We start from the raw sequence: 15,723 nt of genomic DNA on the forward strand, positions 1-15,723 counted from the left end.
AGTCATGCTTGTGCCCACACGTTTTTTTCTTCAGCCAGCCCTATTTCATCGGTAATGTTAAACATACCTGTATTAATTTTGACAGACCTTTTTTTACTCAAATTTTTTTGCCACGAAGTTTAGAATAGAACTTACTTTACTTCTGTGATTTGTTTAATATTTGTAACTTTACAGTCATCAACTTTTACTGTTAAGTTCTAGCTGTTTATTGATAATTCAATGTTTTCCATTCATTTTTTGTCCTGTCTTCTGTTGCACTACTTTTGTGTCACTGACAGAAGTTTATTCTGGTATCAAGTGACACAGGGTTTCTTACCAGTAGCTGATCTGTATTTACTTATTGGTAGAGCACCATTTCCCCACATTTGCCTTTTCTGTATAAGGACTATAGTCAGATCACTTTTTCTGAAGCGGAGTAAAGGCAATTCAGGATATACCTTTAAAAGAAAAGGTTCATGGAGGAGAAATATCACAAAATGAAAAAAGCAGCTTCTCTAAGAAGCAAAAAAAAAATCATGCGTTGCTACTGTACTGATTGCAGTGCAAACAAAAAAAGGGAAATAAATATGAGGAGAAAAGTAAGTGTGTCAGTAAGCTACCAGTAAATCAGCAAAAGGCCTACATTATTTTCCCTGTGCCTTACAACCATCAAGCATTCCTTTGATCATAACATAACCATTCTTTCCTCCATCTTGGTGATTCCACCCAGCAATAGCCAAGGCAAGAACTGTCTGAAGTGGGGCTGTCATTCAGGTAGCCATGAAGGTGCTCTGAGCTGTAGTTATCATGGAATTGAGAACATTTGGACAGCCTAACCTCACTCCCTGGGTGAGGAAACGTGATAAGAGCCACCACAATGCCCTCCCCTTGTTTGTGCAAACTTTTGCATACTTGCTATGAAGGCTGGTACCCATCGGTGGCTTAATGAGTCTAATGCCCAACCCCACCCAGGCCATTCCTCTGGTTCACTGCCTGTCCTTTATGGGATGGTGGCAGTGTGAGAAGCTGTCTCTGCTACTTTCCCCATGATGGGCTCATCCATCTTCCCTGTCATTCCTGTCAAGGGCCCGATCCACTATTCGAGCTTGCTTTGCCTGAGCCTTAGGGATTTATTCATCTATGCCACCAGCTTTGGTTCATCATGACTGTCCTTTGTTCGTTATTTCCTCTGTGAGGAAAACTATTAGTTTGCTTCTTGTATGGCATGATTCCTCTTGATACAAATATTTCCAGAGTTAGAGTGTCATGTTGTTGCTTTCAGGTGAATATAAGTGCATGCCTTATTTGCCCTATTCTCAAACAATAACCACTTGCATATTTATCTGATGTTTGGTTCTCAGGAAAGTGAAAAAAATAATTGAAGTAATATGTTCCAACTTGTTGCTTCTACACAGTACATTACCCCTAGACAATCTGTAGGGACCTTCTGTGTACATGTATGATATTTGTGTGGAAAGGTAAATAGTGACCACATTATGCACAACCTTCACACAAGTTCCATCTATGTTCTGTGTTGATTGTAAGAATAATTTAAGTAGTAATGACACCCCAGTCACACAGGAACCAAAAAGGCCAAGAAGCACAGTGCTGCTTGGCAGAATAAACATTTACTTAATCAGCACTTTCATTTCTTTGAGTAGAAACTTCTTTAGATAAAAACACACATCAAACAGGCTAATTTAAAAGCTCAAGTGATCTAAAAACAGGTCATATGACCTCTGAGCCCTCAAACAGAACAAGCTGCCTTTTTTTAAAGGAACAGGAGCAAATATACAAAGAACAAGCACAACTATGAAATTAAGAAGAAAAAGGAAACAAATGCCCTATTTAAATTTGTGGAAGAGAACCCAGGACATGACTTAAATTTAGTTTTCTAGAAAAGGTATACCTAATGTGAGGGGTGGTGCATGGTCTCTAAATATATAAAGAGGCATGAACAGTACTGGCAGTTGCATTTAAATGCTAACAGTTGGTCAAGTTTGAATGACCAAATATCTCTGGCATGCATTTTAAAGCTGAAAGCATTGGAGAGATAATGCTAAGGCTTATTATTACCCATAAATTTAAATTTGCACCTGAAAGATGTTTATAGCTTTTTAAACTTTTATGTTGTTGGCATTTTATATTTTCTTTGTATATTTCCTACTGTTGCTTTAAAAAGGCAGCTTGTTCTGTTTGAGTGCTCAATGGTCATATGACCTGTTTTTAGATCACCTGAGCTTATAAATTAGTCTGTTTGATGTGTGTTTTTATCTCAATAAGTCTCTTCTCAAAGAAATGAAAGCACTAATCAATTAAATGTTTATTTTGCCAACTAGGGCTGTGCTTCTTTGCCTTTTCGGTTCCTGTGTGCTTTGAGTTTCTTTGCACAGTTCTAAGTAGGGTTAGTTGTAGATGAGATTCGTGGCCGAGACCACTACTAATCCTGTGTCAGAATCTACTCATACAGTTTAGGGTATGGGAGTTGCCAGGTCTCAAGAAACTGTGCAGGTCTGGATGTTCTATGATGCATTTTATGCCTTATTTTTGAAAGGCAGTGAATTACTGTTATGATTTTTTTATGCAAGGATGTTGGGAAACGTTGGTAACAAGTGAAGAAAATAGATTTCTATTTAGATGCAAACAACTCCCTTACCAGCCTCAGTAAGAAACTGAGATCCTTCATAAAATCCTCAAAAGCTAGTTACGAAAATAAAATTGCTAACGATTCCAAAGACAACAACAAGGCATTCTATAACTATGTCAAGAATCTAAATGGCAATGCTCAGATCTGCTCTGACCTAAAACAGAATGGCATTAAATACACTGATCCCAAGGATATTGCCAATATCCTGGCAGATCGATTCAGTGCCAACTTCACCCCCTAAATGGCCCATCTCAATACCGGAAGATTGCCAAATTCCGGTAATAATGGCCACACAGGTAAAAAACGCACTCTCCAAAACTAAGAATACAGCATCCATGGGATCAGATGACATCCCGGGCTGTGTACTACATGAACTACAATATGAACTGGCACCTCACCTAAGTGTCGTGTTTAATCATAGCCTCACCTCAGGTTCCGTGCCCAGTGAGTGGCACAGAGCTACAGTTATCCCACTTCACAAGGGGGATCCACCTTGGATCCCGGAAACTACCATCCCATCAGTCTGACAAGCCTTATCTGCAAGGCCATGGAGTGTATTGTCATAGAACTTATAAACAAAGACATTGGCAACCTTCAAACACTGGACCCCGCCCAGTTTGGGTTCGTGAAGGGCCGATCTTGTCTCCTGAACCTGATTGACTTCTTCGAATCAGTCTCCAGAGCCATGGACAAGGGTAAGGTGGTCCACAGAGCCTATCTAGACCTTGCCAAGGCCTTTGACACCACCCCCCACTCTGGAATCATAGATAAACTTACTAAGCTGGGCATTAATCCCTATGTCACCCAATGGGTTGCTAACTGGCTTACTGATAGAACCCACACTGTAAAAGTAGCCAACACCAAATCCAGCTCCAGACAAGTGACAAGTGGAGTACCTCAGGATTCAGTCCTGGGACTGCTCTTGTTTGGCATCTACTTCTCTGAAATACAGGCCAACACTAAGGGACTCTGTCTAACAAAGTTCACAGATGACTGCAAACTGGGAGCCATTATTGAATCCCCAAATGATGTGGATACTCTACAAAAGGGCCTTACAGAAACAGATGCTTGGTGCCAGAGCCATGGGCTCAAGCTCAATGCCAAGAAATGTATAGTTATGCCCTTTGGGAAAAAACATGTATCCGTGAATTACCATATAGGTGGCAGTACACTAAACACCGAAAGTGTGATAAGAGACTTAGGGACACAGGTGGAAAGTGGTCTCACCTTCGATAACCACATCGCCACAACAGTCAGGAAATCCTTCTATGTGGCACACCTCATCACTAAGGGCTTTTTATCCAGAAAAAAGGAGGACATTGTCCCACTGTACTCATCCCATTATAGAATACAATGCCCCATTTGGTATGTACCTTTCAAGACATCTGCAACAACTGGAAAGGCTGCAGAAATGCCTCACTAAAAGAATCACAGGCCTAAAGCAGATGCCCTACACTGACCGTCTTAAAAAACTCCAGCTGTACTCTGTTGCATATCGTCTACTCAGAGGCGATCTCTGCTTAACATACAAGGCCATGTCAAACCCAGAGCTGTTGGATATGCTGCACTTAAAGAAATCCCAATCCCTCAGAGCCACACGCTCCAGGGATCTAAACCTTGTCATCACAATAAACAAAACATACTGGAGGGATAGGTTCCTGACCCAGAGACTCCCCAGACTCTGGAATAGATTGTCCATACATGTCAAGCAGAGTGCCTCTTTGGCCCTGTACGAAAGGAACCATGACGATTGGATGGGAGAAAGGAAATTCACCCTGGGGATCATGTCAGTCTCCCTGCTAGACAGGGGTCCAGGGAAGTAAATAGTGTGGGAAGAAACAGCCAGGGAATTGTTATGGCTAGGCTTGTATAGGCCCTAGGGCTGATAGCCTAGTACCACCCTATGTACCTGTGACCTTATAATTTAATTTATTAATCACGATTAAAAGACTTTTACGACTGTCATGAAGAAAAGACCTTCCTTAATTTTACCCACTATTGTAAGTAAAGATCAGTGTGAGTTCGTATAAAGCAAACAAGCATTTGAGAATGTTAATTAATTTCTGGTGTTTCAGAAGGATTTTGAATACATGAAGAGTGTTTGTGTGTTGATATGGATGGACACAAAAAAAGCTTTTTAAAGTGTTAGCTGGGAGTTCCTGAGGAAAGTGTTGGCTAGGTTTGGGATACCAACTGAATTGACTGAAGTTTTGTTTAAGATGTACAAGGTGATAAATGCAAAGGTTAAAGTAGGATGTACAAGGTGATAAATGCAAAGGTTAAAGTAGGATGAAGGTTATTTATGAGATTTACAATATTTATGGATAAAAGGCAGTGCTGTACTCTTTATTCTTTGCTTTTTGCAATGTATTTGTAACCAAGTGTGACAAAGGATGTGTACTGCCAGCACAGCTAGTTGGAATTTTGTAAATAATTATATGTCATTTGTGAATATCAACATGGTTTATATAGAAGTGTGACAAAGGAGGATACTGCCAGCCCAGTTATTTGGAATTTTGTAAATAATTATATATCATTTGTGAATATCAACATGATTTATATAGAAGTGTGACAAAGGGGAGATAGTGCCAGCACCTTTGTCTGGAATTTTGTAAATGGTTACAGGTCATTTGTGAATGTCAACATGCTTCATGTAAGATGCTTGTGTTATAAATGTATTAGAACTGTATGTCATGTATATATCAAACTAGGTTTGTACAGACATGTGTTGAAAAGATATTTTATAAAGTACTAAGCTTAAAAATTGATCCACACTGTGCCCTACTGGAAAAGAACAGAAATGTACATGCACTATTGTAACTGTTTAAATGTATATTTTAACAGTGGAAACTGGAATACGGGAGGTTAACTTCAGAAAAATAGCTGAAATGAAATTACTTTGTGGCCAAACTATAAAAAGATGTTATCTTTCAGTTTCAGTGCAGCAACAAATGCAATGTCTATACTAGAGACCTTACGCTATTGTCTTTCAGGTGAAATAATTACTAGTTTTGAAGTGTGTAGGAAGGTAATTGTTTTATGACTTCTAGGATCTGCCTAGATCTGAGGAAAAGCCCTTGTATCTCTCTCTCTCTCTCTCTCTCTCTATATATATATATATATATATATATATAAATTATGGTCAGCTATATTCCTGACTGTATCTAAAAGAATTATACTGTTCCATAGACTTACAGAGCAAGCAGACAGATGTGGTAAGTGGATGTTCTTGTTAGGTCTAAGACAAATTACAAAATGCTCGGTTTCTATTAAAGACTTCCCAAATTAATATCCCAAATATTGCTGTTGGGATACTTGCAGAATGACATAATTTCTTGTCATCTGACTTCTGTTCTCAGGCTCAAAAACAACAGTATTTAGCATCTACTTGTGAAAATACATAAACTATTTTTTTCCTTAGATCTAAGGCAGATCCTGAAAGTCATAAAACAATAAACATTTTCACATCTCAAGCGTAGTAATTATTTCTCTTTCAAGGCAACACAGAGAGCTCCCTAGTGTAGATATCCTGTCTCTGGCTGTCATAAAGTAATTTAAATTTTCAGCTATTTTTTTCTGAAATTAACCTCCTGTGTTCCAGTTTCCATTGTTAAAATATATACACGTCAGCAGTTACAATAGTGTATATACATTTCTGTTCTAATCTAGCAGGGTACTCTGTGGATACATCTTAGCTCAGTACCTTACAAAATATCTCTTCAGCACACGTCTGTACAAACCATGTTATATGACATACAGTTCTAATACATTTGCAACACAAGCATATGAATCATGTTGATATTCACAAATGACATATAATTATTTAGAAAATTCCAGATAGCTGGGCTGGCAGTATCTCCTTTCGTGACACAGACCATAAAAAGATGTTATCTTTCAGTTTCAGTGCAGCAGCAGACATAGTGTCTATACTAGGGAGCTTTCTCTGTTGTCGTTTAGGTGAAATAATTACTAGTTTTTAAATGTGTAGGAAGGTAAATGTTTTATGACTTCCAGGATCTGCCTAGATCTGAGGAAAAACCCTTGTCTATGTATTTTTTACAGCTAGATGCTAAATACTACCAGTTGCCATCAATGGTTGTTTTTGGGCCTGGGAACTAGGAGTCAGATGACAAGAAATGTCATTTTGCAAGCTATCCCAGAAGTGATATTTGAGATAGTAATTTGAGAGGTTTCTGATAGAGACTTTGTATTCTGTTTTTGACCTGACAGCAACAGGAACCATTCACCACAGATCTGCCTTGCTCTGATTAAGTAAGTGTATTAGGCTATAGTATTTCTCTTAGATATAATCAGGAATATAGCAAATTATAGTTTAGATGTTTTTCTCTATTTATTTGAGACTGCCCTGCAATGCTGTTTTAAATATTTCTTGTGATTTTGAACTCTGATGTCACTGTAAAAATATATGTAGCATTGTCTTGTTCTTTTATTACTTATTATTAAATATATTTAAACATTTCATTGTGGCTGCTCTGTCTAGAGATATTTAAGTTCTGAGAGTACTTGCATATTTACTTGGTGACATTGTGGGCCACTCCTAATAGCCTTGCTCTTGGTCAAGCTACCCTTTCTATTAATAGTAACATTCCACAGTAAGATTGGACACCCTTTGTTTAGGGCCTTAAAGTAGCTGATAAAGGGGTTCTGGTGGCAGTGATGACTACCTTATAGTATGGGCAGAAGGGGGCACAGCTAGTAAACCTGTGCCAGCCTTGTGTGTGTATGTGTGTGTGTGTGTGTGTGTGTGTGTGTGTGTGTGTGTGTGTGTGTGTGTGTGTGTGTGTGTGTCTCAGCTACATGGGTAGGGACACGAAGCACTAGTTGGACAGAGAGAGTGTTGGAGGACCTGGCTTGGAACCCTGGCTAAGGACTCAACTCTGTAGGTGCGCCAGTGGGGATTCTTACTGGGGATCTGGAGAAAGAGGGAGAAACCATCCCCGAACTGAATCTGGTCTCTGTCTGCTCTTAAGGGAAATTGCACTTGATGCAGAGAGCTGCGTCTGGAAATACTGTGTGTATACTTGCTATCTTCTCAGTGTACGTCCCCCACTTGTGCCAGTGGTGAGAATTGAGGCTCCTTGATTACTAGACCAGTGGTGGGGTATCACACTAGGGTTGCCAACTTTTCATGTCAAAAATTCTGGACATGTATGTGAAAGCAAAATGTGTATAATTGTGGTACCCGACATGCAAAATTTTGCTTAATAATGTTTAGATTGAACAGAGATGATCAAATGATTATTTTGATAAAGTAGTTTTTACAATATCTATGCTTACTGTATTGTACAGTATTTTCCCAAACATAAGGTTTGAACTCATTTTATAACGCATAATAATTTAACTAATGGTACCTTATTCAAATCAGTATGCGACTATACAGAAAATATAACTTTTTATAAGTATAAAGTAGTACATTTAACCAGCCTGTGAGGTTCCTATTTGAAGTTATTAAGCATGCTCATTTTGCCCCTTTGTTCCACATTATGACAGACAGTGTTACTCATTTTGGAGATGAAAGTTTGAGCAGTCTGGTTCTCATATAGTTGTTACTTATCTAACATACATGTGTGTTTTACTTAAGAAGATGTCCTCTTAAAGGTCTACCATATAGCTTTCTGCATGCGATTTTATATCATCTTACTGTTTTCATATATGAGCTTGTTGTTCTTGTATGCTTTTCTTACTGTTTTTGTTCTTCAACCACGTGTTCTTGTGGAATAACATGACAATAACAGAAAGTGGTAGCTCTGAACTGAAGGCATAAATCCCTCATTTCCAGATAAAATCACACATTTTATAACATGTTACTATAGTCCATCTAATTCTGTTTGTTACATTGCAATCATTTCTGCTATACTCTGTCCAAACCCTGTTGAATATTGCATCTGTTAATTCAGTGTATATAGTTTTCCTATAGTTCCACTGTAGGTCCTAGCTTTGCATTTCTTTAGTGTTGCAAGTAATTTGAATTTTGTTGCACTTGGGACATTGTGCTTGGTATTGTTCCTGGAACATTTCTGCCCAGGGTTCCTCTAAAGAGATATACTGCCTGTGCTTTAAATGGGTATATTCCCAGTATTCTAAGGTATATATGCCTAGATGGTCATTCATGGTCCACAAAACAAATAATGACTGTAAAATGTATTAATCCAAGCAGGACTACCTGACACCTAAAAATTTAATATCTAATTTGTTTTGTTAATGACGTAAGTGAACTTGGAATTAAAATGTTAAAATTTTCCCAAGAATATTATCTGATAATTCAAATACTACTAGTCTGTGCTGAGAAGTGGTCACGCTTTGAGGCTAAGAAGATAGATGCTTATTCAGTCTCTCCTTCTATAGAAGGGATGTCATCTTTAGTCTGTGACTGACACTGTCATTAATAATATGAATAAGGAATCCTCCAGTAGTTTTTGATGTCTTGAAGGAGTTCTGCACAGTATAAAATCAGAAATGTGGTGCAAGACTTAAAGGACTGAACACACCTAAAAGAAATATTTGCATTGGGGTGTCATTCCTTATGAACAGTTTGAAAGTCCTGCTGAAACTGAGAAATGCATGATAATATGCAAAGACTTGCACTAAATACTGAAAGAGTCAATTTAAAATATGTTAGAATTAAATGAAAACTAAAAATTTAATGTGGAAAATATTCTTAGTAAATTACCTTATACAGTTAAAGAATGGAAACTACAGACTAATTTATTCTACATATCTATCAGTAGTTCTCTGAGTAATGCACAAGGGTTTGGGTTCTTTATGTCCACTTAAGTATATGTTAACATCACTGGACCACCAGATCCCATCAAACAGGGCAGATAGTCTGATATCAAAATGAAGAAGTTGTATTTGAAACCAACCAAATGGTATATAAGTGAACCTGCATTTGACAATTCAGACTAAGATACCTGGTAGGTCAGTCACATTTGTCTCCTAGATAGAGTGACAAATCAAGCAGGATTTTATCCAGGTAGAAGTGTTTTGGACACTAGAAAAAAGCTAGCCATGTATAAACCATACTTCTAAGAACAGAATGCTGGCACATCTAATCTGGTCTGACAGGCCCAGATCCCGGTCCTGTTGCTTCTTTCTGCTGATGAAGAATGAGTGAAACAGCAGGGCTTAGTTGGTGAGAAGCTTGGCTGTAAAATGTTTGTTCTGTTGTTGCAGTGAATGCAAGGAGCTCTCTGCAGCAGTTTGCAAATTCAAACCTTAATCATAGGTCATCACCATGTTTACCCTCATTTCCTGCTGACCCCAGTGATATGTAATTATGCAAGCTGAGCTACGATTATAACAAGAAACAGAAAGATTACTCATAAACTTTGAGGTGCCCAGGCTGTAATAGGTTAGATTATGTGGGAGAGGCTCAATCAGCTGTATTTACACAAAACCCATGCTGTTGTGCATTGCGGAGAGACTTTGTCTCTTCCTCATAAAGTTTGTGATTTTTCAGGCAATTTTTTCTGGACAATATGCTGTCCAGAAAAGGCACTCTCCCATTTTCCAGACAGTGTCCTTTTAATTCTGGACAGTTTGGAAAAATTCCGGATGGTTAGATCTCTAGGATAAAGGGATAAAACTGGTTTGGAAATTTTGAAAAAATTATGATATTTGCTGCTGATGTAATTTTATACAAAACAGATCTCTCTCAATATGCCAAATTGTGTTCTGATTATTGATTCAGTTTCAGAGAATGGTAGGATACAAGTTGAATGAAAATAAAACTAAAACCGTTGTCATGAACTACACCAACCAACTGGTGCAGCATTTCTTTGGTGGCAGGAGAAATTGAAATATTTTTTGTTTATAAATAAAAAAAGGCAGATCAGGCTAGGACAATTTGGGGGGAAAAACAAAAGATAAAATAATAAAGAAAATTAATCAGTAGAAAATATTGCATATAGATAATGACAGTAAAATACAGACAATAAGTATGAATATGATGTAATTTTCATTCATTCCTCAACTAATGGGTCTCAAATCTGACCTCAGATCCAACTCAGCTGCTTTTGTTAGACTCACAGATCCATTTCTCAAGCTCCTTCCTTTAACTATAATACCCCATCATCCCGGCATACCTCAGATCTCGTTTGCCACCTCGTCTTTCAGATCGGGATTTTCCTTCTCTCAAGTTAGGAGGTTAACAGAGATTTCTTGTGTCCTTTTTTGTGAATTTTCTATCAGTAGTATCTCTTCTCTTCCTTTACTCGTACATTTATAAACTCTTCTTAATGTTCAAACCCTTTTGTAGTATTATAAACTCCCTTTCTAGTTAGTCCTTTCTACTCTTTGTGTGGTTATTTTTTTAAATACCATTGTTGGTACTCTTTCCCCTTTCTTTTTGTCTACCTGACCTTAGGGTACTTCTGAAATACCATTGTTGGTATTTGTTTATCTGTTGTTTGTTTATACATACATGTATATAAACATTCTTGTTCTTTCTGTTTGCTGGTTGAGTTAGTGGAGAGAGCTTTCTCTATAGCCATTGAAAGGGCATCATTACCCTCTTCAGATCCTGTTCTTCTTTCTTCATCAAATTTAAGCTCTGAACCTCTCATGTCAATTCCACTGGGACAGCCACCCCATAGCAGCCTTCAGACAGTTCTCATCCAGTGCTTCCCACCCACCTCTAATACTTCACCAGACCGTCCCACTGAATAGGTCCCTATGAAGAGTACATGCAGAAGGAGCACCTAGATTCCCATATGGAATTTTCACTGAAGACACAGACTTTGATGAAAGGGAAGGGTCCCCAGATCTCAACCTGATGATGTCTACTTTGGAGAAATCCTGGATCATCTTAAAAAGAAAGGTGGATGGTTTTCCAGAGCCTCTTTCCAAGAGGAGTCAGTGTTGCTGGTGGATTTCAGCACTGGCCCGTCTACTTCTTTGTTGGTCCCTCAGGTTGACAAGTTGATCAACTTTATCTCACGCTGAGCATGGAAGGAGCCAGATACAATAAAACCCATACCTAAGAGGGCAGATAAGTTTTTTTAGCTCCACCCAAAGATAAGGCCCAGTGGAGCAAGGGAGTCCCAGTAGATGTCATGGGTGGTGGCAGCCACTAAAAGGGAATTTGCAGAACAAAGCTCATGTTTCTATCCCCCTAATAGGGAATCCACGGCCGTGTAAAGATTTGGCAAGCATATATATTCCTTGGTGATTTTTGTTCTTCAGTTGCTGAATTATGTGGCAAACTAAACCAGATCACAAAGGGATTTGACCAAGAAGCTTTCCAAACTCCTTTTCAGGGTCAGTGTCTGTGGAGGACCAGAAAAAAGTTTCTTCACAATAGTCCACCCTTCAGTCTATTTCTGATGCATCCATGAGTCTGATCTCTCATGCAGCTTAGGGTACCTCTAGGGCTCTACTTTCAGGCATTGCAGTCAGGAGGCACACCTGGATGTGCCTGTGTGATTTTGTGAAGCCCTTCAAGTCTTCATTCATCAGTGCTCTTTTTGATGGATCATCATTGTTCATCCCTAAAGTTAAACACACTACAGAAGTATGCAAGATTGAAAGACCCTGTCTGCCATTGGCATCCATTTTTCTACCTCTTCAAGATCATTCTCTAGAATCAATGAAGTGGTAAAAAGATGTAGTTTCTCAAGTCCCAAGTGCCTTTCAAGGACTCACAAGGAGATATTGCTTCCCGAGGCAGATGGGGGAACTCTAATGGAAGGCACCATCCTTGTGGCAGGGGTGGCCCTCAGAACCAGCTTTTCAGAGATACCCTCTCTGAAAAGCCCTACCAGTGCTCCTGAAGGGCTGGCCTGTCTGCTGTACTCTGGAGGCAGTTGGAAAGGAGCTTATCTCTGAACCCGATAGCCAAGACACTTGGGTGCAGAAAATTATATTCAGAGGTTATTTCATACCATTTCCCATATTTCTCTAGCAAAAATGAAGAACATTCCTGATATTCCACCTAATCAGATGGAAGCAGCAGCCTTAGAAGTATTAAACTGCTAGAAAAAAAGAGTCCTCTAAAAAGTCTACCCAGACCGGCAAGGATCTGGAACTTACTCAGGATTCTGTTCAGTGTCAAAGAAAATGGGACTTGAGACCAGATGTTCTTCGTGTTTCACTGTTGCAGTCATTACACTTGGGTTATCCTGCTGGCAGGCTACCCTCAGTCGGCCTGAATTCCAAAGTCTAGGTCAGGCGTTGGTTGCTGTCGCCTCTTCCTTGATGTCATTGTGCCAGGGGTATAAAAGATGCAGCCGATGCCATTTTCCTCTTTCTTCCTTGCCGCGCAGTCGGCCGACTCCTGAGATTTACGTGTTCGAATTTCAGATCCGAAGTCTTCATTAAAAGCTAAGTACCCTGTTGGGGAAACTTTTTTCTAGCTCCAGACCGATGTCAGAAAAAGTTAATAATTATATTTCTTGTGGGAAGCAAATACCTCATAAGGACTTTCATTCTTACTGTATTCCTTGCCTAGGCCCTGACCATGACGTTGCTAGTTGTCGGTTTTGTGCTAGATTTAACCAACGCACTATTAAGCATTGGTACAATTTTGCATTACATTATTTTGGCAGAAGATTTAATTACACAATGTCGTCGGATAGCCATCCGACTACCGGAATTCACAAGAAATGCAAAGAAAAAGAGAAGGACAGGCATCTGAGGTCCAAAACTGAAGACGAGGCTTCTTCTAAGCCAGCCGCCGGTTCGCTGGTTCTCAGTGAGGCACCTTTGCAGCCCCTGACGCCCTCTACTTTAGACCCGCAGGCCACTACCAACTCCCACGTGGAGTCGCCTAGACCACTGGAGACTCAAGGTATTGGACCTTCGGAGACTATTCCCTCAGATGGGTCTGGAGCCCCTGAGCAGGCATCTGCTTCTGAGGGTGTTTTCAGACCAACTCAATTATACATTAAAACAACTTCAGCTCCAAAGGCAAAGGCTAATGCACCCTTAAAAACAAAGAAACAAGTACAACAGCCTCATGAACAGGCCTCCATGCCCAAAAAACAGATGCTCAAAATGGCCGAAGACTTGATTACTTTGATCAGGGGCTCCCATCCCCTACCTGATAAAAGACCTAGGCAAGAGACAGAATATGAATCTTCTGATCAGGTTTCCATTTCATCTGATTCCTCTTCTGATCAGGAATACTCTCTTCCTCCCTATGAGGATTCTGATGCTGAAGAATCTATCCCTTCAGCTTCTCCTCCTGAGGATTACTCTTTTGGGGAAACCTTGCATACCATGAGGGAGCATTTCCACTGGGAGAGCCAAGATTTTTTAGAATCTAAGAAAAGGCTCAGAGACTTCCTTTTACTACCACTACCACAACACAGGCCCCTAGCTATTCCACCTGTGTTAGACATTGTTGATGTATTTTCAGAGTCCAGTCTGACTCCTTACCTCCAGCTCCTGTTAAGCTGGACAGGTACTACAGGGTTCCTGACTCTCATACATTCCTTTTCAAAAAGGGGTCAAGGCTTCTGCTGCAAAAAACCCTACCCCCTCTGACAGGGATTCTAGGGCACTAGACAAATGGGGAAAAAAGATTTACTCTTCTGCTACCTTGGCTGTAAGGGCTTTAAATTGTCAGTTTCATATGCTCAAATATCAGCAAAATATTATGTCACTGCTTAAACAGAAAATGTTGACAAATTCTGAATGTGCAGATAACAAAGAAATGCAGGATTTATTGCATGCAGCTGAACAAGTTGGAAAGCATACTTTGCAATGTGGTTTTGATTCTTTGGAGGCCTCCTGCAGAGCCGCTGTTACGGGTTCTGTCATCAGGAGGCATGCTTGGTTAAAGGAACAAAGTTTGCCTGGTCATGTCAAAGCAAAATTGTTAGATGCCCCATTACAGCATGATACTTTGTTTGGTGTTAAAGCAGAAGAGGTATTAAAGAAAATGGAGGACAAAGCTAAATCTATGCAAACGGTTAAGGATTTCTTAAAGGTTCAGCCTCCAAGATTTAGCAGGCACTGGCCTACAAAGAATTGGTCCTTTCCAGTGTCAGACAGACCACACAGGGGCAGATATAGATGCCCAAGAGGCAGATCCCAGCCCCAAGGCTCATACAGGTCTAAACAATGGGGTGCTTCTACCTCCAAAAGTGGAGAAGACAAATCACAGCCATACAGGAAACAGTCTCAATGACTTCCCCCTGCCTGCACCAAGCACTTATCTTCTGGCAGCACCTTTAGATGGAAAACTAGCGCTTTTTTCTCAAAACTGGCACATAATAACCCAGGACAAATGGGTCCAAGACATAGTGTCACAGGGCTACAAGTTTCACTTCCTTACCCTGCCAAGGACAAACGATTGGCCAAACCTGCCAAAACATCAATGGGCAGAGGCACAAAAGCAAGTCACATCCCTCATGGACATGAGGGCCATTCAGCAAGTACCACAGCAAGAGCAGGGACAAGGATTTTACTCAACTGTTCTTGGTGCCAAGAAAAGACAAGACCTGGAGACCAATACTGAGCCTATCTATTCTAAATACATTTCTGGATATACCAAAATTACAAATGTTGACTTTACAGCAACTTCTGCCCATGCTGGGCAAGAAGGCTTGGCTTGTGACTTTAGACCTAAAAGAGGCATACCTGCATGTCCCAATCAGACAAACATGCAGAAGGTACCTCAGATTCAAAGCTGGCTCAATGCATTACCAATTCTCTGCACTGCCCTTTGGCTTATCTACTGCTCCCAGGGTCTTCACAAAGTGCCTGGCACCAGTAATTGCATTCTGCAGGCAAAGAGGAATACAAATATGTCCTTATTTGGACGACTGCCTCATTCGAGCGGAGAACAAGGACATTCTACTACAGCATCTGGTGTTTGTAAAGAGATTTCTAACAGGTCTAGGGTACACAGTCAACAAAAAGAAATCAAAACTAGTACCCTCTCAAGAGATAATATTCCTGGGTGCAAGCTTAAATACAACTGCCCAGATGGCTTATTTCATGCCAGACAAACAAAGGCAACTGACTGCCTATTTCAAACTGTTGGCAACAAAGGCCCAGTTATTTGCAAGAAAAATTCTGCACACTTTGGGCTTCATGGCATCCTGCATTCTACTAATTCCATATGCGAGACT

The 15,723-nt window shown here is 39.8% G+C and overlaps 1 protein-coding gene across 1 annotated transcript in view; it reads left to right on the forward strand.

The window, feature by feature from the left end:
• Nucleotides 1-15,723, forward strand: part of DNAH2 (dynein axonemal heavy chain 2) — a 6,636,854-nt gene that overhangs the window by 2,655,921 nt on the left and 3,965,210 nt on the right. The window lies entirely within an intron of this gene.

Source organism: Protopterus annectens, chromosome 7.part0, assembly GCF_019279795.1.
Source record: "Protopterus annectens isolate FY-2018-M chromosome 7.part0, PAN1.0, whole genome shotgun sequence".
Lineage (NCBI taxonomy): Eukaryota > Metazoa > Chordata > Ceratodontiformes > Protopteridae > Protopterus > Protopterus annectens.